Here is a 26094-nt window from a genome sequence, read left to right on the forward strand (position 1 = left end):
ATTAAAACGCTATTTTAGCATTATAATTCCTCGGACTACTAAGGGTACACCTTATGTGACATAAGAGCTAAGCGTTATGTCAGACACCGCAAGTTCAGACACGGTCATCTCCAGTTTAGAGTTGCTGACAAGTGAGAGTTTGGTTTGATTGAAATTTGAGTAAAACTACCAGAGGGCTATCTGCGTTAACCGTCTGTAATTTAGCAGTAATAGACTAAAGAAAAGATAGCTAATCAACAAGTTAATTAGTAGGCTACGTTTGTTTGTTTAACGTTAAGCACAAAGCAACAAAGTGGACTCTCTGCGCTCTGTCCACTACGAGTATTGAAACCCGGATTCTAGCGTTGTAACTCCGCAGACATATCGCTGCTCCACTGAGGAAATGGGGTGGAAATTAGGCCACGTCTAGCAATTTAGTATAAGCAAGCTGATTTTTGTGAAAATAAAATGTCAGTAGCTATATCTTATATAGATATATCTTAGGTACTCTGTATATACTAGTAACCGATAATTCATCGTTTTTAACGAAGTTTGGAGACGAATAAAAAATGATATCAATATATTTAGTCATAGTTCGCTTTCCTTTCTAAACTGTGTGAAGTAAAATATAAACTATCTTTACCAATCGGTTCCTGAAAAAAAAATCAAAATTTGAAAAGCAAATCTTCTTTAAAAATCAGTACAATGAATATTTAAATAACTACATAATCTGTGTAGTGTAATCCACAACTATAGCTAATCCCCTGACTATAAGAATAATTATGCAACTAATGTTAATGCTGTCTTGAATTTATTAAATTTGTTTTACACACTTCCATTACCGGAATATAGATGTTGTTATTTTTTCAGTATAATAATATGAAATTGGCTTGTAAGAATTATTTTACACATAGGACTTACATATAGTTTATGAAAAAATCGTACATTTTGTATGTAGCATTTCGCAGTCCATTAGAATCCGTAAAAACATGATATGTACCACTACATGAATTTTGTAGTGCAGCCACGTTTCTGCCAAGTACTTGTCAGTCCATTAGATTCGGCGGCTTGTCCGATGAATTCATAAGAGTTGGCCCGGTATGCGATTCTAAAATGAAACGTTTGCGTTATTCAAGAGTGTATATATATATATATATATATATATATAGAGAGAGAGAGAATGCTTGCATAGAAAAGTAATGTATACGTTTTTTTCAAGCAATTTGAGATAAAAAGCTAAACCTGAATGCGCTCGATATAAATTTTGAAATACACACTCGTCAGTTCTAAAGTCTGTAAACTCTCAATTTTCGTTCGCTATCTACTGATACAACTTGTGCTCATAACAAAGACTATCACTGGAGTTATCGTAGTTTACGTTCACGTCATTTAAATTCTTTGTTTTGCTAATACTGTGATTTTAAATAATTTTTCTAAAACATCTCTTCTTTTATGTTTCGTTTACTTAAATGCATGCAGATATATGCATTTAACTACACATGTATGGGTTAGATATCAGAATCTCCATGTCAAAACTGTATGGGTGTCTAATTTAAACTTTAAGTGTAAATAGACATGTATATGTTGAGGATCCGAACCTATATTAAACATAACTTACTTATGAACCTCTCGCTTAAAGTACAAAAGAGCGAAGCTCTTCAAAAATTATCTTAGCTAGTTAATATGTTATTTTAAACATCGTAATGTTTTCACTCAGTATAGTTACTATAAGGCAGATAAATAATCATATTAATTTATAAATATATCTCATCTCTAGTATGAATTTTAACATTTGGAAGAGAGAATAGCACTGTTGGATCTGTGTACCTTGCACAATTCTATTATTTGAAAAATCTAAGCCTAAGCAGGCATACAGAGCATATACATTAAGCAGAGTACAAATAATATTGTGATAATGACAAAATAAGCCTTAGTAAGGGAAGTGTCTACTGAAGGTAAAACAACATTTCAGTTCACCATTTTTGCAATATAGGTTGTAACCTAGCTTTATTTGTTTCGTCTATGTGAGGAAAACTGTTTGTTATTGGTCTAATTGTTTGATATGATAGCTAGGTAGCGAATTATACACAGACAGGATATGTAACAAATACGATACATTTAGGAGTTTCTAACGCATTTCTTTTAAAGATATCTGCGCATGAAATAGGTGTGACCAAAACGCGCCCTCTTTCGTGACAAAACAATCGATTTCGCGTTAGAGTATACTTCGGAAGTCGAGAGCCATGAAGAGAAGACTGAAGAACGGCGTTTAGAGTAAACGTGGTGCACATCAGTCGGCATTCGGACCAAGTTTATAACCTAGTTGTCAAAGGTTAACCAAGAGAAGGACTGTACAGTGCCTGGTGACCAGCAACAACCATAGGTAATGTTTCTGAATATAATTCATTAATATTCAACACTTTAAATCACGACTGAAAATCTTAGAAATTTTCTGATAATCTTAATTATATTTAGAACTTCAGAATGTTCACTTACACTGTGCTTGTTGTAGCAAGGTAAAATATTAATTTTGATACTGAAAGAATTTTTAACTATCAGTTTAGCAAGCAATGTCACGTATAAGCTAACTGACGGATTCCTGAAAAATTACGGTATACTTGTTTGTTACATCTCAATAAACTACAAATGGCAATAAATTCTAGTTTTCACCTGCCATATATAATACTTGTTACAGATTGAAAAAGGCCAAAGAGCACAAATGATTCGTCTTAGAGCAAGATCTCCTTGTATCTTGAGGCTGAACCAGTGAATAGATGAAGTTTCTTTGTTTCATGTTTTTGCACAAAGCTACATGAAAGCAATTTATACAGTGCCATTCCAAATTTTAAGCTGACAGAAAGCTGGCTAATCAACACCATTCTAATGCCAGTTCTTGATCTATTCTTGTCCAACTAGTAGGATTTGACTGCCACTCTTATAGTGCGCCCACAACCCCAAAATCTGGGTACTCTATTTATTAGAATACGTCCAACCCATAGAGTTGAAGCTCGAATTTTCTTGATAAACCTTTATTTTGGTTTTTAAGTTAATTAAAACATTCATAAGCTAGAGCCAAGTTCAGCTAACTGGTTAGTGTGCCGGTCTGTGGAACCAAAGTTCCGTGGTTTATGTATTGTTAACACACACAAATCACGCTCCGTTGTTTACAGCAAAGGGACTATTAAAAAGCGATATTCAAATCACACTATTCGGTTTAAAAAGATTAGTTCAAGAGTTGACGTTCGGTGGTTTGATAAGCTGCCTTCCATCTAGTCTATTACTTTAAAAATTAGGAACACATGTAGTGCAGATACTCTCGTGTAGCTTTGTTCAAAATTCCATAAAGCAAATATGCATTGGGGGATATAGTAAAAACATCTCTGTCGTAACTGTATGATCTTTTGTGGCAAATTCTGCATCACGAGTACAACGTTGGGTGGCATCTTTCGAATGTTCTGCAACAAACTGGCACTTGGAGCTTGTTGATGCGGCATGCTACAATCAAATAAAAACACACAAACATATATTTGTACTCCGTTTAGAAACTCCAGATGTGTTAAACTATATGTTATTCACATCATGATGTCTTCAAAATAAAAATGCAATGGGTGTAACTGTTGGATCATATTGTCAATACAATCATAATAAATACTGTAGAATTCTCTTTGTACTTGAATACATTCCAAACCATTAAAATACAGTTGATTTTAATACTTTTTGTTGTGAATATTTTAATTTTATTATGAAAGTACAAACTTTGCACAAAGGATAGTTTTTATGTTTTTATTTTACAGCATTTGTCACGGTAAAAATAAGAAAATATTTAGGTTGAGGGTATGAAATATGTTAGTTTTGATCATAGACATATGAGTTTGAAGCCTGCAGCATAAATAAACTTTGCAATAGAATGTAATTAAACAACAGTCTGCTTTAATAATAATAAGCTGAAAATTTTAAACTCTCTTTCCTGTAATGTATAAAACGAATAATTGGTCAACATTCTACTTTATATTTGCCTTCTTAGTGTATAGATTTTATTTATGGCGTCATAATATTGATATAATGATATAATTTTTTTGCGAGTAGGATTAATGAAATAATGTAAATACTGAACTATACTATAATAAGTTTTTTATTAAATAAAAATGTTATATTAAATAAGAACACGTGGGCATTGTAAATACTCCTTAAGTAACTGTATTAGAAAAAGTAAAGGGTGAAATTACAGACTGTACCATGAGTAATAAACTGTCTCAAAAAACAAAAATGCATATTAAGTAAAGAAAATTATCATATTCCTTTATGTTTTCAGGCATGAGAGAATGTAAACGAATTCAACAAATTCATCAAAATGTCCTAATACCCAGCAATAACGACGGTAGCACTGATTTACATTGTCAATTGAATTATCTACCTATAAGGCTTTAGCTATCATGAACAACCAGAAGTATTGTTACCATTACAAGTGTTAACTTATGCATTGGTCACATATATTGTAATGACAATACATTGTGGTTCAATGATTTGGATGTAAGTAGAACAAATATATTATTCAACTCGATTACCATGTGCTCTGTTGTCTACCTACTTTTATCAGTCAACTTCATTTGATAAAATTAACTCCAAATATTGTTCTCAAAATATTAATACGTTAAGCGTTTAATATAGCAACAACCTTTTACCATATCTGAGCTAAACAAAATAAACACACATACTTTGGAATACATGAAACGATCATGAATCCTATAGAATCTTTCAGGTTGTTTTAGTTGCTCAAAGTTTGACGTCATACTTTAAGTAGGAGCGTTCGTTACAGAAAATGTATGCTCCTGATAAACGCTTAAAATTAAAACATTGAGGAAATAAAACAACTTTAAATATCCTCTGAAGTTCATGTCGCTTTACTTGTCCATAATCATGTGTAAAAGCTCCAGACAGCATTAATTATATTTTAAAAACTTAAAAATAAATACATGACCAAAAGTTATTTGTTATTACGATAATTTCTCAAACACATGGTTTATCTCTTTCATCTAAATTTAAAGCTTTCATTTATATATACTGCGATTATTATAAATCTCTAACGTTGTTTGAGGAAAGAAACAAAATAAGACGTCGTTCGCGATTTAGTATGAAAAAAAGTAATAATGTTGTTCACACGAAGAATATTCATTGTAAGCACGCGATTGAACCAAACAGCATATTTCACTATTGTTTGTTTGTTTGTTTTGAATTTCGCGCAAAGCTACTCGAGGGCTATCTGCTCTAGCCGTCCCTAATTTACCAGTGTAAGACTAGAGGAAAGGCAGCTAGTCATCACCACCCACCGCCAACTCTTGGGCTACTCTTTTACCAACGAATAGTGGGATTGACCGTCACACCATAACGCTTCCACGGCTGAAATAGCGAGCATGTTTGGTGCTACCGGGATTCGAACCCGCGACCCTCGGATTACGAGTCGAACGCCTTAACACGCTTGGCCATACCGGGCCTCCATATGTCACTATGGACGAAGGTTGTACTATTATGAAAAAAAATATAAAATATATGAAAATGTGTTATCTACTGCAATCAGTTCATTAACGCTCAACGCTCTTTCTCACAACTAACTTATACGTGGACGCAATTAGTGGTCAAACGTTTGTTAGTTTACAGAGTTGAAATACCCTATAACTCATTTGCGTATTTGCTGAACTTATTTGTCAGAAATTATTAAATTATACTGATAAATATAATTTGTAATTATTTCTGAGGTCAGATTTTCCACGTAGAACAGCATTATGTTGGAATATTTAATTCTAAATTTGAAAATAAGGATATTGGTGTTCTGCAAAGTTTCAATAAAACCCCAATCTTCGCAAACGCAGTCCTCTTGCGACAACTTGACTGTATCCTAATGTTACTGTGCTGCATTATTTCCGCTGTATTAACACGCTGTTGTACAAAGAACATATTCATGGATCATGTTTTGCAGGGAACTTGCAGTGTTGCCTAAATCGTCATAAGCAAGAGAACCACTGTGTATGATGGGCACGGTTTGGCACAACCCCAAGTTGCATTGGTGCAAGTTTCATAAGCGTTCATAAGGTTTCCATGGGAATTCAGGACTTTTGTAGCGTTGTTCTTTCGTTGAGCTGGTGCATTTTAACTATAAGACCAAGTCCAGTCTATATAACAAGTGTGTTTTCTTATAGCAAAGCCACATCGAACTATCTGTTGAGCCCACCAAGAGGAATCGAGCCCCTAATTTTAGCGTTGTAAATCCGTAGGCTTACCTCTGTACTCGCGGAGGGCTATATAACGATGAGAGTGTATTTTATTTCTTCTTTAAGGTTTCTGCAAGTTGTTTTCACTTGTACACCGTTATAACTTGTGGGCTTAAGTAACGTCACAGATGTCGTTCAAACGGAAATATTTCTTTAATGGAACCATGGGTATCGTAAAATATAAATCTACTGGCACTATTTCACGACTACTCGATGGAGTAAGTAAATATGCGCGATAACTAACACTGAACAAAATATTTTACTAATACTAAATGCTACAATAAACCAAACTAGGTTCGATACATCTTTGATTCAATGTTCACAAATTCATGTACTTACAACGTAACCTTGTTTACTGACACTTCGCGAAATCCCTCGGTCACTATCTTCCTTAGTTTTTTTACTAAGTGTTCTAGAACAAAGGTAACATAACTTGTCCTCTAGGTAACATGTTAATTAAAGCATTGAAAATAAAAGTTACAACAGTATCTTAAGTTTGTAAAAGTTTGGTTTGTAAAGTGATGCACAAACATAAATTTGATGGACAAGGTCCTTCATTACGGCATTTCGCTCTTACATACCAGCTTGCTACATGATAAATTCATTGTATAAATCGAAATGTATTTTAACACCAGCTGGAGGACATTCTCTTGGACAAAGGTTATGTGAATTTATGATCAATGAAAGGTTATCTAAAGACATGAAAAACTGCTTCCCTTATATGTAATTATAAAAAACTTATAAAAACTGCATCCAATAATTAATTAAAACTGTTACTTTTGAGTTAAATATTTCAAGTGATGTTACAACTCTAATGCTAGTGTAATCGGAAGGATTTGCTCTCACACTGAACACGGTAATCAAAACAAACAATATGAATAATTTATCAAATAAACTAAAAACATGTTATATAAAGAAGTTCATCAGGCTTAACTATTAAAATGACAGAATGTACTTTGTGCACACTACAAATAAATTAAAGCTTTACTATTACGAACTTCAGAGAACCTATTTTCAGTCGCTCAACTCCAACACATTGGAAAATTACTTGTGCCGAAGAGAATAAATTTTATTTGTATTGAAATTCAGAATCACACTATAAAACATTTAGTCGAATTTGCTTTACACGTAGGAACAATGAATTAATGCACGGATAAAGTCAAGTATTTGGTTCTATACTTAATCTCTTTGTTAATTCAGTGAACTTGTAAAAAGGTATTTATTTATGTGAGTTACACACAACTGGGTCAGCGGTAAGTTTACGTAACTACAATGCTAAAATCCGGGGTTAGATTCCCCATCGGATATCGGAGCACAGATAGCACTAAAACAATACAAATAACTTACGCTTCAATTCCGGTCTAAGTTTGCTGCAAAGTGTTTAATCCCCAAATGGTGAAGCACGAAGAAATGCAGTTTAAATGTTACTTTCCGGTAAGATAACGATGCTATTGTAACAGACGTTTCATTCAACTAATAAAAAGTCAGTGAATCACCAAAGAAGTTTCGAGCGAGCGCTCTTGTGGTCTGGCTTCTAAACTACAAAACCTTAACTTTAACATTTGGACATGCCTATTTATTTTACTGTCTTATTATTAAACTTTTATCAACAAGCTATTTTATTGAATGGGCTAGAGAATATATAACGGCTGTTGTTGTTAAGTATAAAGCTACACATGGGTATCGAAACCCGGTTCATAGTAGTTTAAGTCCAAAGACATACCGCTTTGCCACTGGGGAGAGCAATATGTCACCAATCTGAAAGACTGTGTGCATGTAATAGCACTTTTAAATATTACAATATTTATCGTTCCTTTAATTTAAAATGTATTTTTTCTTACTGTAATAAATGAAAGATATTTGCACTCAATTGTAACATTTTATTTTAGATACCAATTTAAATATAAAATTGAAATGCATAAGGATGAAACATTTCATGCATAATAATAGCTTGCAGAAAATGTGTGCCATGCGTTATCACAAATACTTAATGGAATTATTTCATTAGGCGGTGGATTACAGATGTGTTATTATTCTCAGGTGAACCGATTTTTGGACACTTATCAGATAGATCCGTCTACTACTAACAATAAGGTTGACCAGAAAACTTGTGAAGTAATCTGTGTTTGAAAACTTAAGTTAGATTTAATCGTGTATAGAAAAACGACTTGTTATTTGCTAATACAATATAAATAATGTTATAACAGTATTGAAACAAACAGAAAATACAGTGTCTACAGCTGATTAGTTACAAAGTTATACATAGTCTAACAGCTTTCATTCTATCTCTTAAAGCTGAAACAAGAAAGCATGCTTGGTTTCCACAGGTAAACTTAGTTTATTTGTTCATGACTCTTATTCTCTCACAGCATTCTCTGTTTGTAACATTCAGACATCATCTATTCAGCCAAAAAGGATATTACAGTCGAAAAACCTTTCAGTATGGAGGTACATGATTACTGTAATATCTCCTCTGCAGAATAGATATTGTCTGCATTATAGACGAAGCAATTACATTAAAGTAACTTCGACAACTTTTTGAATCACGTGTTTATGCCAAAACTGATGAAAAATTGGATACACCAAAATTTCAAATAATTTCCATATATCTGAAAACAGGTACAAAACACATGGTTTGTATATATAGCACATACTTATATGCCCAATTGGTAAATTTAGAGGTACAACCTCTTAACTAATTACTGTCAGATTATCGTTTTTTGTACTTAGATCTGATGATAGAATTAAAAAAAAACGCTTTAATATAAAACTAACAAACTCATTGTCGAACCCTAAATTTTAATGGCTTCTCTATACTATCCTTTAAATTAAAGTTTATAAAATAGATTGAGAAAAAAGTGCTGTGAAATAGAATAAAATATGTCGGTTCTATAATTATACTTCGTAAATTAGATTTAAACGACTTTTCAATAATCACTGTTAACCAAAAAATTTTTTATCGCGATCGGTCTTTTCTTATATTTATCTATGTTCTTACGTTTTCAATAGCATACTGAAAATCACAAACCTCTCTCAGTCCCGGCCGTTAGTGAGAGCCATCTAATGGATAGATTAAAAAGACTTTAGTTCTAATTAAAAAAAGAAAATATTTTTTGTAAACTAACTCTTTAGATGAACTTTATAGAACAACAAGTCAAGATCCTTAGCAAAAAGTTTATTTTCAGTTTTTATTTTAAAAATTAAGACAAAATTATGAAACTGGAGTACTGGTGAATATCGTGTTTCCACCTGAATTTTATATATGGTACTTGAGAAAATTCACTCTGAACCTCAGAAAACATATATTTTTTTTTACTTATATATCCTCATCGATGTTTTTTAATGGAAATTAAGTTTTGAATCAACGTAAAATAATACCTCTGATGTGAACAGAAATATGTTTATTTTTCATTTTTGCAGCTCACATGTTTTATTACAAATAAAGAATAAATAATTTCAGGTGAATATTTTTATTTATGTTAAGTAAATTAAACTTATATGTATATAAGTATACCACAGTTACCCATGAGTCAATGTGGTTTAATGGTTAGCATGCCGAACTGCATGTGCTGTTCGGCATTATCTGCACCTCCAAATTTTGGCGAATAATAAGTGACAGTCGGTTCTATTATTTAGTTGAGTATAGTCATGTTGACTGGTTGCCCATTTTCTAGTTATCAGCTGAAAGATAGGGACCACTGTCTTTAAATCTTGGGGTCTCTGACTTGGCAATTTAGTTTATGTGTCACGAAAATATTGTTGAGTTGAAAATAGTAAAAATACTAATTTCAAAATCAAACTTTATACACCTTTCAAGCCAACAATATCTCAGCTTATAAAGTAATAACTCAAACAGCGTTTATGTGTATTCAGTATAATAAACAAACATCACTAACTAGGCCTGGCAGCTTAATGTTCAGTGGACTCGATATGAAACATGCTTGCCTTTTCAGCCGTGGAGTCATTATAATGTTATGGTTAATTCCACTATTCGTTGGCAATAGAGTAACCTCAGAGTTCGAGATGGGTAGTGTTGACTAGTTGTTATCCTTCTAGCCCATCGCTGTTAACTTAAGAACAACTAACGCAGATAGCGCTCGTGAAGCTTTTCACAAAATTCAATACAAAATAAAACCGAAAATATCACTAACTGATTACAAATAGCATTATATAACAATCCTCGAAAAATCTTGATTCATGACTCTAAATAACTGTTGCAATTTATTCTTTGATAGGTTGTTTAGGCAGAGTATTCATGATGAAACTTTGTAAAATGGACGGCAACTGCCTTTTGTGGAGACACAAGTGTAGATGACGACGTCTCGAAAGTCTTGCCCCCTTTCGTCTTCAAGTCAGTGTGTGTGTATTTGTGTACTTCTTGGTAGGTATTTGGGTTACATTATTATTTCGTTCCCAGAAGGGGGGCGAAAAATAACCCAGGGCGGTCAGAAACTCTTGTTTCTCTTTACCCTAGGTTGTGTGTGTCTAAATCTAATTTATCATGGTAGTCATTTTGGTTTTAAAAACCTTCGTGGGAAAACCCAAAAGGCAAACCAGGGGCGCTTAGTAACTGTTGTTTCTCTTCAGCCCCACACATGCTCGCTCTTTCAGCCGTGGGGGCGTTATAATGTGACGGTCAATCCCATTATTCGTTGGTACAAGAGTAGCCCAAGAGTTGGCGGTGGGTGGTGATGACTAGCTGCCTTCCCTCTAGTCTTACACTGCTAAATTAGGAACGGCTAGCATAGATAGTCCTCGAGTAGCTTTGTGCGAAATTCCAAAAACAAAACAAACCTTTATGATATATTTCATGAGGAAATAAATGTGGTTAAGGTTGGCCTGACATTCAGGATGCACAAGTCTCGATTTAGAATTGCCAATGTTTCGACAAAAGACTGCAATCTCAAATATGGTTTAACCCTTCACGTAATAAGTAAAAAGCATGAAAAATATTTTAGCTTAAATAATAAATACCTATTTTTACACACACGCATCCGGTAAAATGAATTATCTAGTTTTCTGTTGGTTTTCAACTTGTAGTTTCCACATGCCTTGTATTCTTCACATATGAGTTATTTTGGTTGCGCTGCCAAATACGTCTTTGTTTAGTCTTTTTTTTTTAATTTGGTATCTCATTTCTATTTTTACTTGAGCATCACATAATAACAAATAATTCTATGGCTATTGGGAAGTTATTTATTCAGCTTAATTTCATAGAGTTGAATTGTGAATTAACAGAAATTCGATATATTCAACGAAGTAAATTCTCCGGATAAAGAGAAAAATACAGTACAAAAGGGAAATCAACGATTCGATTTTCTACTTACATGGAAGGCTAAATTAGTATTAGCATCAGAAGAACATACATTTGAAAATAGATAATCCTTGATCTGGGCGAAGAGCTTCATGGTCTATTCTGGTCTACTCGATAACGAGGTGTATGAGACTCAGTGTAAGGTAATCTTCTATACCGTTGATTTTTAGTTTCGCGCAAAGCTACACGAGGGCTATCTGCGCTAACGATCCCTAATTTAGTAGTGTAAGACTAGAGGGAAGACAACAAGTCATCACTATCCACCGCCAACTTTTGGGCTACTCTTTTACCAGCGAATAGTGGGATTGAACGTAATATTATAACGCCCCACGGCTGAAAGGGCGAGCATGCCTGGTGTGATGGAGATTCGAACCCGCGACCCTCGGATTACGAGTCGAGTGTCTTAACCACCTAGCCAGGTGATCTTCCTAATTCAGTACTTAGTAGATATTTCACACTATTACTGTACGCTGCTAATTTTGGGATAAGGCTCTCACTGAGAGAGAGAAAGCAACATTGAGCATGCTGTGAGACCTTCATTTAACCAATATGATCAGAAACATAACTCCACAGAAACCACACAGCGGTTAAATTTCTAGGTCACAATCAATGTTACTTTTTCTAGGAAATTGTTGCTATTCATAGAATACATCAGTTAGATTGCAACAATAAAACATTAACAATAATTTTGGTATCATCTCTTTTTTTTTTTTTCTAAAGTAAGATATCTTCACAAAAACACTCCACAAAAAGAGAGACAAAAACAACAAACAACTATAATACTAGCATTATTTGTATATATACAAAAACTGTATCGATCATAAATTTAATTTGATCTTTTTTAACCAATATTCAGAGTAGGATCTCGAAAAGTAAAAATTGCACAATAATATACAATTGTGCATTCTAATGTTATATGTATCAAAATGCTTTTATAAAATTCAGTTTCCAGTTGTATATTGAATACTAGCTGGAGTGCCCGTTACCTGGATGGAAATTATGTAAATTCACGATTAATGAAAGGTTATCCAATGGCATTGTTGTTTCCTTCATATGTAATTGTAAAAAAAGTCCGTAAAAACTGCTAACCACGTGAAAACGCAAATTCGCATGTATCTCTGCGTTGATCCAACAAATTTTCATGCTACATTTGGTGAAGATCCATCAACAGTAGGCGAAGTAATTGTAAAAAAAAGGCAAAAGCCCCTCAACTCCCCTCAAAAAAAAAACAAAAAAAAAAAACTCAAAACTGAAACTTTGTATCTATTTCCGCGTGGACCTAAAGAACCTCCACACCAATTCTCTTCAAGATCCATCCACACCCTGCGAGGTATGTACATGGACGGACACACAACAGACAATGCTATTATATTTATACAGATTCTGAGAGAGAGAAAAAAAAAAACGTGATAACCACACTGAGGATATTACAAACATTAAACTCACCAAGAGCTATTGCAAGAATTACAGCTTTCATTTGTGATGTTGAAATATAAGTTCTAAAAACTTTTCTCAGAACAACGTATCTATCTGTGTCGTAATTTAAAGTCGCGTAGCATTCTTATTAACAGTTGATTAATTTTGTGTTCGCCAAGAAACTGACGCAACAGAATGTCTATTGTTTCTCGATGTACTCATTTCATGTGGACTGCTATACAACGCTATACAAAGCTATGATAAGTAAACATAACTTGAACTTAAGTTGACTGACAAATGTAGGATAGATATAATATGCATACATATAAATTCACGACGTACGATAACTTGAATTTCTGAGACAAATAAAGTTAGGGCACAAACTACAGATCAGGAATGATATCATATATTTTAATAAACCTTAAACGGTAATACTGGAACTGACACAAAAGCAAGTAAAAACGTAAAACAGATGCTAATTAATCTATACACTTGTTTGTTTGTGTGGTTATTTTGAATTTCGTGCAAAGCTACACGAGAGCTATCTGTGCTAGCCATACATAATTTAGTAGTGCAAGACTAGAGGGAAGGCAGCTTGTCATCTCCACCCACCGCCAACATTTTGGATACTCTTTTACCAACGGATAGTGGGATTGATCATCACATTATCGCCCCCGCGGCCGAAAGGGCGAGTATGTTTGGTATGACAGGAATTCTAACCGGCGACCTTCAGATTACGAGTCGAGTTCCTTAACCACCTGGCCATATCCGGGCCTTTATGAAATTACCACTTTTAAATGATTAAAGCTTTTGAATTAAAGGCTCTAATTATCAACGTTTTTTCAAAAATGCTTATGTACGCATAAACAACACTGTGGCAGAAGTCTTGAAGAAGGACACTTTCTGTTAGAGTATTTACTCGCAGTACAATAAAAAATTCGTTTGATTGAACGGTGATTCGTTTTATGTGCAAATGTACAACTGGATATGATATTCAGTACGAATCGAACAAGAAGAGCCACGGTACACACTCAAATACACATATCATTAAGCAATGTTTTTCAAATAAAAGCCGAATAATCTGTAAATGAAATGGCTGAAAATAACCCATAAAAAAGCGAATAATAAGCTAAGAAGAAGAAAAACTGAAATAAAAACCCAGAATAAGACGATGATTGGAAAAATAAAAAACAAAACATATAAGGAAAACGTTACGAGAGACCGAATTCGGAAATATTCACTGGTGAGACAAGTGATCTCGAAGTCCCGGTCTTCATATACTAGTAATGGCTCGTAAAAAAGTTTAATGACTTTTTCTTTCAGATATTCATTCAAATACCCAAGTAATGAAAACTAAAATATACCTTACTATAAATCAATTATACGAACAAGGACATAGAAAATTCAACTATTTGAGATAATGTAGACTTTAACTTTTGGATATGAATACTAGTCTAACATTATCATACACTTAAAAAACATATTATAAAATATGTTTAACAAAATGGCAGTAGTCACTGTTAACTTGGATATAATATTTGCCAGAAACTGACTATAGCTACTGAAGTGCAGATATGCCGAAATCAACATAAATGATACTATCAATGTAAAGCACACTATAAACATACTGGTCTAAGTATGAAGAAAGGCGTGATTATAATAAAACAGTCTAAAAGTCTTAGGGTATCATAATTTCAACTTTGAACTTTTAATAGAAGGTTATTAAAAACAACTTTGATCCTTACTGTAAGAAGATATTGAATTTATATTGTAAAAAGCGTAAAAGTATGAAGCTTTAAATTCCATTGTACGCTGGAACTTGGCATCACATAGGTTGTTAACCAAAATCAACTGATGAACACTGTATAACTGTTAACCATACAGCTTGAATTAAACTTATGTATCAAAGTTAATTAATTAAACATTTAGACAAACCAGTCTATTGTATCACATGTAAAATTACTTTATTAAAATAACCAGTTATTACTGATACTTTTGTTTGCTTGATGTTAAGCATAAAGCCACGGGATTTTAAGTCTAATTTTTGGAGTACGAGAAATTAATCGTACAACTGAGTCACTTGGGGTATAACTACTGCTACTACTCAAAATGAGCTTTATAGTAGAAAAAGTTTTTGTCTTTGTATTATGAATATATAATTCACATTACTATGTAAATAGCACTATATTAAGATTTTCAAATAATATAGAAGGCGACAATTTTTTAGTAATGAATAAATGTTTTTAAGGGTTTGCACAGTAAATGCTGACTAACATAAGTTATTGATACCAATTCGTAAAATAGTTTGTGTATTTTAAAGTTAATATCATTATCAGCATTAAATGTCCAGGCAGAAACCATTTCATTAGCCACATTTTCATAGAAATACCAAGAAGAAAGAGTTCGGAGCACCTTGTCCAGTTTAGCAAATTACCTTTGTTTTCTCCATTGACAACTGCAAACAACCTTATATTAACTACTAATGTTGATTTTTTTCCTCTACAAAAGCACAAACAATAGAGTTAGCAATTCGTAGATCAAAATGTTAATACGTTTCACGCAGCTCGCACTCAGTAACAGTCGATAGTTTGTTTGTTTGTTTTGGAATTTCACACAAAGCTACTCAAGGGCTATCTGTGCTAGCCGTCCCTAATTTAGCAGTGTAAGACTAGAGGGAAGGCAGCTAGTCATTACTACCCACCGCCAACTCTTGGGCTACTCTTTTACCAAAGAATAGTGGGATTGACCGTCACATTATAACGCCCCCACGGCTGAAAGGGCGAGCATTTTTGGCGCGACGCGGATGCGAACTCGCGACCCTCAAATTACGAGTCGCACACCTTAACACGCTTGGCCATGCCGGGCCAACAGTCGATAGAAAGCGCGAGAGAGAATATAATCTTACGAAAAAGCTATCTTGTAAATCCTGTATGTTCTTTACCAATCACCAAATATATCTAGAACCTTGTCAAGAGCAGAGTTGCTCTATACATCTCAGACGATTAAATGAATTGGTTTATGGAAGGCTTGACTAAGGAGTCGTACGTTGAAGGTGCATATAGAAAGCTGAGTATTAAGAGAAATAAGGGCATGTTTTTCATAATTCTATAGATAAAGACTTGATATTATACAAATTACTTATGTTAAAAATGTAAACGCTTATTGAATAGGTGTATGTTTCGAAACGTTTAATATTAACATGTGGTTTTTACAATTGTTCGGAGAACGATAAGCGAAATATCACCTGAAACTTTATTATTAGTAAAAAACACCTTTAAAAATGTATACATCATACATGCCAGGTGAAAAATTAAACTAAATAGCTTTATCTGCAATGGTATAATAATTAATAGATTTACCCTTAATTATGCTATTGTTCATGATTATAAAGAAAACCCTTCAATATTGAATAATAACTAATTTTGCTATTTGTAAAAACTAATCGCACAGTAAACTCGCGCTTTCTTGAATATCGTCATAATATCTTAATTGGTATTATTGGGATCCTGTATCTTTATCATATTAAGGATCTCAGTCTTTACTACTGATTGGCATCAATGGAGATCCTGTATCTTATCACATCAAGATCATTATCTGTCCTATTAACTACTGGTGTCGGAACATACATCTTCAAGAATTCTAATAAACGCTTATTTAATTAACAATAGCTCTACCACTGAGCAAGTGGGTAATACTTTCTTATGGAAAAAAGTAAAATATTGCCACATATTCAATTTTCAATTTCTGTACAAATAAAGATGTTATTATCGTAAATGTTATAGAAGTTAGGGTAAAAATATTAAGTGAAACTATGCAAATTATACTTTTATATTAAAGTAATGTAATATAAAGTAATATAAGAAAACTTGAACGCTTTAATTATTATAAGAGCTGAAAAGTAGCGTATTAAATTTAAACATTTTTATTTGGCTACAGTAACTTATTCCATTGGTAGAATAAGTGTTAGAGTGACCTGGTGATTAAGGCACTCGGCTTCGGAGTTGCAAGTTGTGGGTTTGAATCTCGTCACCAAACATGCTTGCCTCTATTAGTTATGGTGTTGTTATAATACAGACGTTTTCTTTAATTATTTACTGATAGAGGGTAGCTTGCAAGATGAGTGTGGGTGGTGTTGACTAGTTGACTTCCCTCTAATTTATCGTTTAGAAATTAGGAATGGCTAGTGCATAACTCCATAACAAAATATTTTAGCCATATTTGTCAATAATTGGTCAAATGTAGCACACATAATTTGACAGTCATTAATTGATAACTTATATAATTCAACTCTAATTATTTTATAGGATAAATTTATAAAGCTTCTTATATTGAATCGATGAAAGTTCAAACTTTGTTTTCTTTGTGATTTAACTTTCTACTAAGGAGTTAAAAACGAATGTCGTTTCCAGAGCTTTTCAACTTGCAGAAATAACCACGACTACATCTAGGTTGTGACGTGTTTGTTTTTCTTTTTTGAATATACCAAAGAAATTTGCTCATTAGCATTTCTGAAAATATACAAGAAATATCTTAATTTATTTAAAACAGGCTTCTTAAACAGTTAAAATACAACTTTCTCTTTAGTTCTATTAACAACTATCGTCTTTCATCAAAAATTAATTTGTGTAAAAGTAGAAGAATACTAAAACTCATTGTGGGTTGTTCTTAGTTCCTAATTAAGTTCCTTTCGTCAATAATATAGTCTCAAACTTAACTTTTACAAACGTGATACTCATTGTTTCTTTAGTAATGCATCAGAGTTTTACTAATTTTGTATTTCTTATTATATCCCTTTAGGCTTTTTGAAAAGACGGAGTGCATCAAGACTCTCTATGCTCGTCCGTAAGTGTTACAAGTGGTATTCTTTTCTTACCTACAAAGACAGTAATTAAGAATTTCTAGTTGACTAGACCTCCTATTCAAGATCTCAGCCAAAACATGAAGCTGTCTGTGGCCATAGAAACAACGAGCATTTCAAGTAGACCCTTTACATACAGAACTCAAGAGGATATGTAGGCCTTACCCATAAAGTTTGACATGTTTCACATATATCTCGCAGCATTGAATAATGAACCACAAGTTAAGTTGGATAGAGGCGTCACTTTATTGTGTCCGTCAGTTAATAAGTTGGTTGACTCGATATCTCTAGAGGCCTACAGTCTGAATACCGTGTAAAAGGCAATAAAATTTGAACAACTATTTGTTTGTTTCTTATTCATACTAGTAGAAATTTTAGTTTTCTGCAAGAGAAACTGTCCTACAATGTACAGAAAGCATACAATAAGAATTACATAATTTTAACAGTTAACTAAAGTGTTTCAAAAGGTGTACTGTAGATAAACAAAAACAATAGAAAACGACAATAAGACAATGTAATCTAGAAAAATCGACGTTTTTCAAAACTGAAGAATTTGAAAAACTAAGTATAAATTCCTTGCTTCATATAAACTTCATAGATACATAATGATTGTGGTTTGCCTAATTTTGAGAGCACTGCTCATCAGCGCATTCTTGTGTTTGGCTATTTATGACATTTGTGCAAGTAGAATGAAAGCTCACATCTCAGGAGACATTATTCTAGGAGGGCTTTTTCCAGTTCACAAAAAAATACAATAGGTAAAGTGGATTTATAAATAAGGATCGTGAGATCCAAAGAGCAGAAGCCATGTTGTTCGCAATTGACAAAATAAATCAAGATCCTACCATCTTGGGAAACATAAAACTTGGAGCTATCATTCTCGACACATGTTCGAGTGACAGCTATGCCCTCAATCAGTCCTTGGATTTTATCAGGGCGTCCATTAATACTGTAGACTCTTCAGCTTTTGAGTGCCAAGATCGTAGTCATCCCAAACTAAAATACAGTAACAAGGCCATCAGTGGAGTTGTGGGTGGTTCTTACAGCGAGGTTTCTCTACAAGTTGCAAACCTTCTGAGACTATTTCGAATACCACAAGTTAGTCCAGCATCTACAGGCACCTCGCTCAGCGACAAGAGTCGATATGACTTCCTTGCTCGGACTGTTCCTCCAGATACCTTCCAAGCTTTAGCGCTAGTAGACCTCGTACAAAGCTTTAACTGGTCATATGTCTCACTTGTGTCTTCTGAAGGTCAATACGGTGACTCAGGAATGAAAGCTTTCCAGCAAGAAGCACGTGCAAGAAACATATGTATCGCTGTGAATGACAAGGTCCCTCATTCGGCTTCTAAAGATAAATTTGATGATATTTTCAAGAACTTACTAACCAAATCTAATGCTAGATGTGTAGTTCTTTTTACCAGGGCAGAAGATTCGAGGGGTATTTTAGAAGCAGCCAAACGAGCAAATTCTGTTGGAACGTTTGCTTGGGTAGCTAGTGATGGCTGGGGAACTCAGGATAAGTTAGTTGAAGAAATTAAAGACGTCGCAGAAGGCGCAATCACAGTCGAGTTACAGTTCAAAGAAATAGAAGAATTTGATTGGTATATGCAAAATTTAACCGCCTACAACAATCAAAGAAATCCTTGGTTTGATGAGCATTGGGAAGACGTGTTCTCTTGTAATCTCCCTCATAATGTAAACAACGATATCAACGCCACTTTTCTCATTTGTTCACCTAATCTCCGACTAGATGAAAGTGTCGGCTATAAGCAGGAGTCTAAAGTTCAGTTTGTTGTAAATGCTGTATACGCAATTGCCTACGGTCTTCATAGAGTATGGGAAGACCTATGCGCCCATTATGACAAAGGCTACTGTCTAGAAATGAGGGAATTAGACGGTGGCATTTTCTATCGAGATTATTTGCTTAATGTATCATTCATGGGTAAGCAGTTGTATTTCAACTGATTATTTAGTATTCTGGTAGTTATCAAGAGTATCATATATAATGTTGTTTTTTTCAATTCTAGTGATATTGCTGTACTACATAAAATATCTATATAAATTAATGACAGCATGTCCTAGTCTATTAAAATTAATTTCCTGTTCTTATATTATTATCGAAAGACATGAATTACTGTTTTTGTGTATTGATTCACATACTGGTTAAGATTTGAAGTGAGCAAGAAGAAGAAAAAAGAAACGATGGTTCCAATAGGAAACTAAGAAAAGACAAATACAGGGTCATGTTTGTCTTAGATATCAAGTATTATGTGGTCATTTTGAAAATTACCATAAAGTACAAATTACTTTCTATCTTACTTAGTAGAAGGACTGCCATGTCCGTGACTTTTGGTTTATTTTTCTTTACAATCACTTAAATATTGGCCTCTGTTTTGTGATACTATAGCTTTTTAACAAAATTGCATTATTTAACGTTGTTTGTTTAAGAAGAGGCTTGTTTAATTTAAGTCTTACTTTGAGAACCAATAAGGCTTGTTTTTATTGTGAACTTTTGATACCATTCCTACTAGTTCTTCTTATGAAGCTTCAGTTTTATTTTTTTAAGGAAAAAACAAGTACTGATCCTCACTTTTCCTGGTTTCAGTAGTTATCCTGTGGGATATACGATTTTGTTTTTATTTTCAAACTATAATAAGATTCTTGAAAACTGTTTATATTTTAGTGACATGAGATTAATTAAACAACAGGTAGGCCATACTTTTCTTTAAATAAGAAGAACAATAACACAGTTTAGGATAAGCTACCTGGTAACGATATTGTTAAATAACTTTTAACATTTATGTATGTTATTAACACAGGTTATTTGTGGTTGATAAGTAACAGCACCATTACCACACACACGTAATTTTGATAGACATGATTCTACATCACTATATAGGAAGACTTTGAATTTTATTTTAGCTATTATTAACAAATTTCAATACTCTTAAATATTTTTATATTTCACGACCTATGAAGCCAAACCTATGTTATTTTGAATATACACAAGGTCTGATTTTTTCTTATCGCAAAACTCTACAGTAGGTTATCTGAGCTCTATCCCTGTGTTTTAAATGTTGAAAGTCTCTTAACTTGCCGCTGACCAACCAGGTGACACCAGCAGATTTTTTTTATGTATATAATATGATAAAAAAGACACATATGTGTCTGACGTTTTATGTGTGAATACTTCATATTTTATTATGTACGGGTTCCTACGCATTGCTCTGTGTTTTGCGTTTTAAGCTGCTGTAACACTCCGATCCTGTAACGTCCATTAGTAAGGATTTTAGTTTCTCTTTATTTTATTTTCTGTGTTTTCTTATAGCAAAGCCACAACGGGCTATCTGCTGTGTCCACCGAAGAGAACTAAGCCTCAGGTTTTAGACTTATCGCTATTTCAGCGGGAACTTCTTAACTTTGAAATACTGGGTTGTCATTACATCACCCAGAGACCACATCGCGTTAGTACACACAAGTTTATTAACTGGATATATTTGAATGGCATCAAAACGTAAGGTGAGTTATAGCTAGCAAAGGTAACCGCACTACAATCTTCATTTATTTCTTTGACTTCTCGTGCATGACTGCATGGTTTGATGGTTAAAGCGACCGATCTGCGTATTACGGGATCGAACCTCCTTATCGAACATTCTCGCTCTTTCAGCCCTGGCAATGATTTAAAGTGATGATCAGTCCCACTCTTCGTAGCTCAAGCGTTGGCGGTGGATGATGTTGAATAGCTGCATTCTCTCTAGACTATTACTTCAAAATTAAGGACGGCAAGTATAGGTAGTCCCTAAGTAGCTTTGTACGAAATTCAACAAAAACAAGATTTTACGGGCATAGCGAAACGATATGCACGTGTGTAATTCAACAAACATGTTTACAGAATACGGACGATCACATTTCAAGAAATAAGCATCAAGTTAGTAGCAAGGGTGATAATTTAACTGACCGTATCCTATAAGCGCCTATATCATTAAACGTCACTTTTGTTCGAGGTCGGTTTCACATAGTAAACATTGAATGGCTAGCAGGTAGTTAATAACTTAGAAGCTTTCATCCATTTGGGTTTCCATTAAATTTGATATTTGGGACTCAAACCCACGTTTGTTTACTAAATTGAATCGAAATTGATTCAACCAGTTTTTCACTACAACTTGTGATACCAAGCCACCAGAAAGAGGATGAAATTTGCTTTATATATACATACATATATAAATCAATAAATATCATACGGTGCAGTACATCAATTGTTCATAGAAAAATGAATCAGCACTATAAAATAATAAAGAATTTAATATAAAACAAAAACAGCAAAATATAACTAAATTTCAAAGACACGCCTCCATTACCGTTCCTTCCTATTGTTCTTAAGTTACAAAAAATAATGACAGTGATCATAGCACCCAAATGCATTGGGGATAGATATTCTATTTGTTAGGTAAAATCCAAACGCTGATAAAAATTTTGCCAGCAACTGATAAAAATCAGTTAAGAGTAAGGAGTTGAGTGTTTCAACCCAGAATGTATCAGCGCCAACTGCTTTTCGCTGTCTGCAGCCAGTTGTGAAAAGGCAGTAAACCTTAATACTTCAATGTAGAATTACACCAACTCGTTAAAACTTTATTTGAAACAAATCTAGAAAGTAAAACACCCAATCATGCACCCTTTTTATTATTGTTATAAATAATATAATATTCTTACAATAGAATTAAGCCACCTTTAACTTACTCTTAACTCCAGTCTTCACCCTTTTAATTGATGTTAATCAAAATAAGAGACCCTTACCGTTAAAGCATACACTAGGAGAGCTGAAACAACGTAGCTACCTGAAGTTGGTCTTTTCGCCATGTTATACTGAACTTGTATAAGGTGACAATAGCTACTTAAACTAAGTAACTAATAACATCGAAATTTTTCATAATGAATTCACCGTGAGTGAGAGCTTAACCTTTAATATAGTTTCGTATTATAAAAAAAAAGTAAAAAGTATATAACCAATTCTGTTGTCCATTATTTTTCAGTCTATATTTCAATAAATTAACATTATGCATAAATGAATTGCTTTTATTACAAACTGTTAACATCTTTTTAATTGGGATATAATTATCCCTTTTAACAAAAGCGACGAAACAATGCTGTTAGGTACAAGTAAGCCAGTGGAAGAAAATCGAATTCCCTTCTCTTATCAATAATAGTCAAATCTATGCAGCTTTCTGTTAAATTAAAGGATTCTGCCTGATGGAATATGCCCAACGCATTTTGGTATTGTGATTAAAGGCGTTATCACATATACATATATACACTGCTTTCTAGTGGACTAGGGGAAGCTCAGAGTGATTATAACACACTATACAGTTATGTGTGTAACAAGAGAAAATAAATATATAATGTTAAATGTTTCCTCATAGCAGATGGGCAAAAACTAAGTGTTATATTTTGTAAAGTATCATAACGTTAATTAAAATCTCACATTTTGAGAGATAGCACAACAACCCGATTAATATAAAACCAAACACATTGCTGTCTGCCAATTTTAGAAGTGCATTTATTACTATAATTCAGCTCTTGCATGAGGAATTTCGATACTATTGTTATCTAGTAGTAAGCGAACTATAAATCGCAACGGTGCACACAAACGTACTCTTCAGTTTGAAACTGTGGAGGTACTAACATTCGATCAGTAGTAGTAGTTGCACAAGAACTGATAGAGGATACTCTTCCCTCTAGTGTGTCAGATAGCTCACACTAAGCTTTCTAAAAACGCTCTCAAGCAATCAAACAAACAAAACTAGTTTTGAGATGATTAAAATATAACCATAAACAAAACTCCGCAGCTACTCACTATTATATTATTATGTTCAATGTTCTAGTTTAACCTTGGAAATTGTTAGATGGACGTTAATGTGGTTATTTCTTAGATGTTCAGATGGTAAATGATTATCCCACCCTACATTTTTCATTCTTAGTAGGATATAAATAAGAGTAAATTATAGTTCACATTACTCATAGATTAGCGTGCTAGTCTGTGGACTTAAAAGTTCAAGTCTCGAAACACAATTTTCCCTTGATTACTCCCCTCACATTCAATTGTGAGGGTAGAGGGTGACGATCATGCTATTCGATTAAAAGTAATATGTAGATGAGGAACTCTAATGTATGGTTGCTGTTCGTATGATTAACAATTATCAATAATTAAAAAAGAAATACTTAGACTGTGGAGTCTCTGATGTAGTCATTAACTGTTATGTGTCATGTATGATGTTTTTCAAGATGAAAATACCAAAGGCTTGAGAAAAGGTTCAGGTAACGAGAAGGTAAACTTTCTGTGAATCATACAGGTAAATGAAAGTGAATACTCATAGAAACGTATCAATATTTAAATATATATCAATTATGAATAAACTAAGAATCAGTTATTCATAAGATCTTATCGAATATTTACGGTTCTTTATATGAGTGTGGCGTAAATGTTTCAGGTCTAAGTAATCTCTTCTCTTTCACTTCACTCCTTCCCTCAATGATGAAATACTTCCATAAATTGCTGGAAACACTGCATTGCTTAGACGTGTTCAGTCATTGAAAGAACAAGAAAAATATTAAGTACAAGAATTCGCCCAACTGTTACACCACAGGAAGGGATAACAAAAATACCAGAAGAGAAAATCTAAGAACCGATAAAGCTGACTGCAGAAAATAAAGCCAGGTAATAACTTTGGAAAGCAGTAAATATATCACTTCCACACAGCCAAAGAGGTTTAAGCACTTTTGCTATAGGGAAGAATATCTGTTTTGCTCTGATATAAACATAAATTACCAGGTTATTCTCAATTTGTATACTATGGACATGCGGTTTTGGCATTATAACGTGTAAAAGTGCTTCTGAGAATGTGTTAGATGCTTTCTTTTAGTAAAACACTCAAATTTAATAGCCGCTTCATCTATTTATTCGGCTCTTTCTCACGAGTTTTCTGTGGCTCTGAGCGCATATTTTAGGATATTTTTTAATCTTTCTACTAGTGGTGTGAGAGCCTAAAGAGAGGGGAGAGTTCAACCTTCCTTATGACCTTTCTCACATTATCATGTATCACTGTCTCGAATTGGGTGCTAGCTGATCACGAATTGTATGTATGTGTGTGTGTGTATTTTCTTACAGCAAAACCACATCGGGCTATCTGCTGAGCCCACCGAGGGGAATCGAACCCATGATTTTAACGTTGTAATTCCGTGGACTTACCGCTGTACTAGTGGGGGCAAGAAATGTAGAAACGTATAAAGAACAGATATTGAAAGTGCGAAGAAGCAGACAAAAAGTCAGTTTTATATATTAGATAATTTTAACCACGTCATTCTTAATTGGCTCATTACAGATTTTTACTAGCAAAAGTGCTTAATAAAATTTAAATTGCATTTTTTTGTTCTGCATTGTTGCCAGTGAGGGTTTATGCTCAATACCAGAGCTCATCATGTCAACTGGAAAATTGTACTGGGTCATTAAAAGTAAATCAATATTACTGTGAAGCCTAGAATAATTACACTTACCAGCTTTCATCACAATATTTCGTACATATCTATGAATGACTATTACATTTTTTTATCAAAAATATATTTTTAAATTAATCTACAGTTGAAGAAATTAACTATTATATTTTAAGAAAAGTTATTACACACTTTTAGTTGTTGTCTTCTAGTATTTTGATAAAATATAGTTCCATAAATTTTAGCGGAACATTCTGAGATATGTTTCATTACTTTGTTCGTGTATCGATTTATCATGTATCGAGTATTTTCATTTTCAGTGACATATATATTGATAACATATATATATTATCAAAGACTAAAAACACAAGTAAGTTATAATAGTATATCTAGAAAGAAGTGTCTATGGCAAGTGAACAATTGTAAAAACACAAACCACGTGGTTCATCTGAAAAATAAAACATGCCAATAACTCAGGATGATCTTTCGATTTCTAATTATGTTAAGCTGGAGAATAATTTCCACTACAAAATGCGTTATTCCAAAATTATACATGTCTAGAGTTTTCATGTCTGTAAGTATACGGATGTGTAATTATAATACAGTTCGCTTACGTCGATCTTATCTCCATTTTGTAACGAATATATAGTACACGGTATGTTCGATTTACAACGCTAAAATCTCGATCTCGGTTATAGTCCTTTGTGGCTTTGCTATAAGAAAAACACAAACACACGCTAACGAATAGGGGGATCTAACCGTCACATTATAAC

At 33.5% G+C, this 26094-nt stretch overlaps 1 pseudogene across 1 annotated transcript in view; it reads left to right on the top strand.

The window, feature by feature from the left end:
- The first annotated feature begins 2157 nt into the window (after positions 1-2157).
- LOC143251683 (metabotropic glutamate receptor pseudogene) overlaps positions 2158-26094 on the top strand; it is a 31734-nt pseudogene continuing 7797 nt past the window's right edge. Inside the window, exons 1-2 of the transcript XR_013028639.1 lie at positions 2158-2362; positions 17773-19778. The product of XR_013028639.1 is annotated as a metabotropic glutamate receptor pseudogene (transcript). The remainder of the gene's footprint in view (positions 2363-17772; positions 19779-26094) is intronic.

The sequence above is a fragment of the Tachypleus tridentatus genome, chromosome 6, assembly GCF_004210375.1.
Source record: "Tachypleus tridentatus isolate NWPU-2018 chromosome 6, ASM421037v1, whole genome shotgun sequence".
NCBI classification, from domain to species: domain Eukaryota; kingdom Metazoa; phylum Arthropoda; class Merostomata; order Xiphosura; family Limulidae; genus Tachypleus; species Tachypleus tridentatus.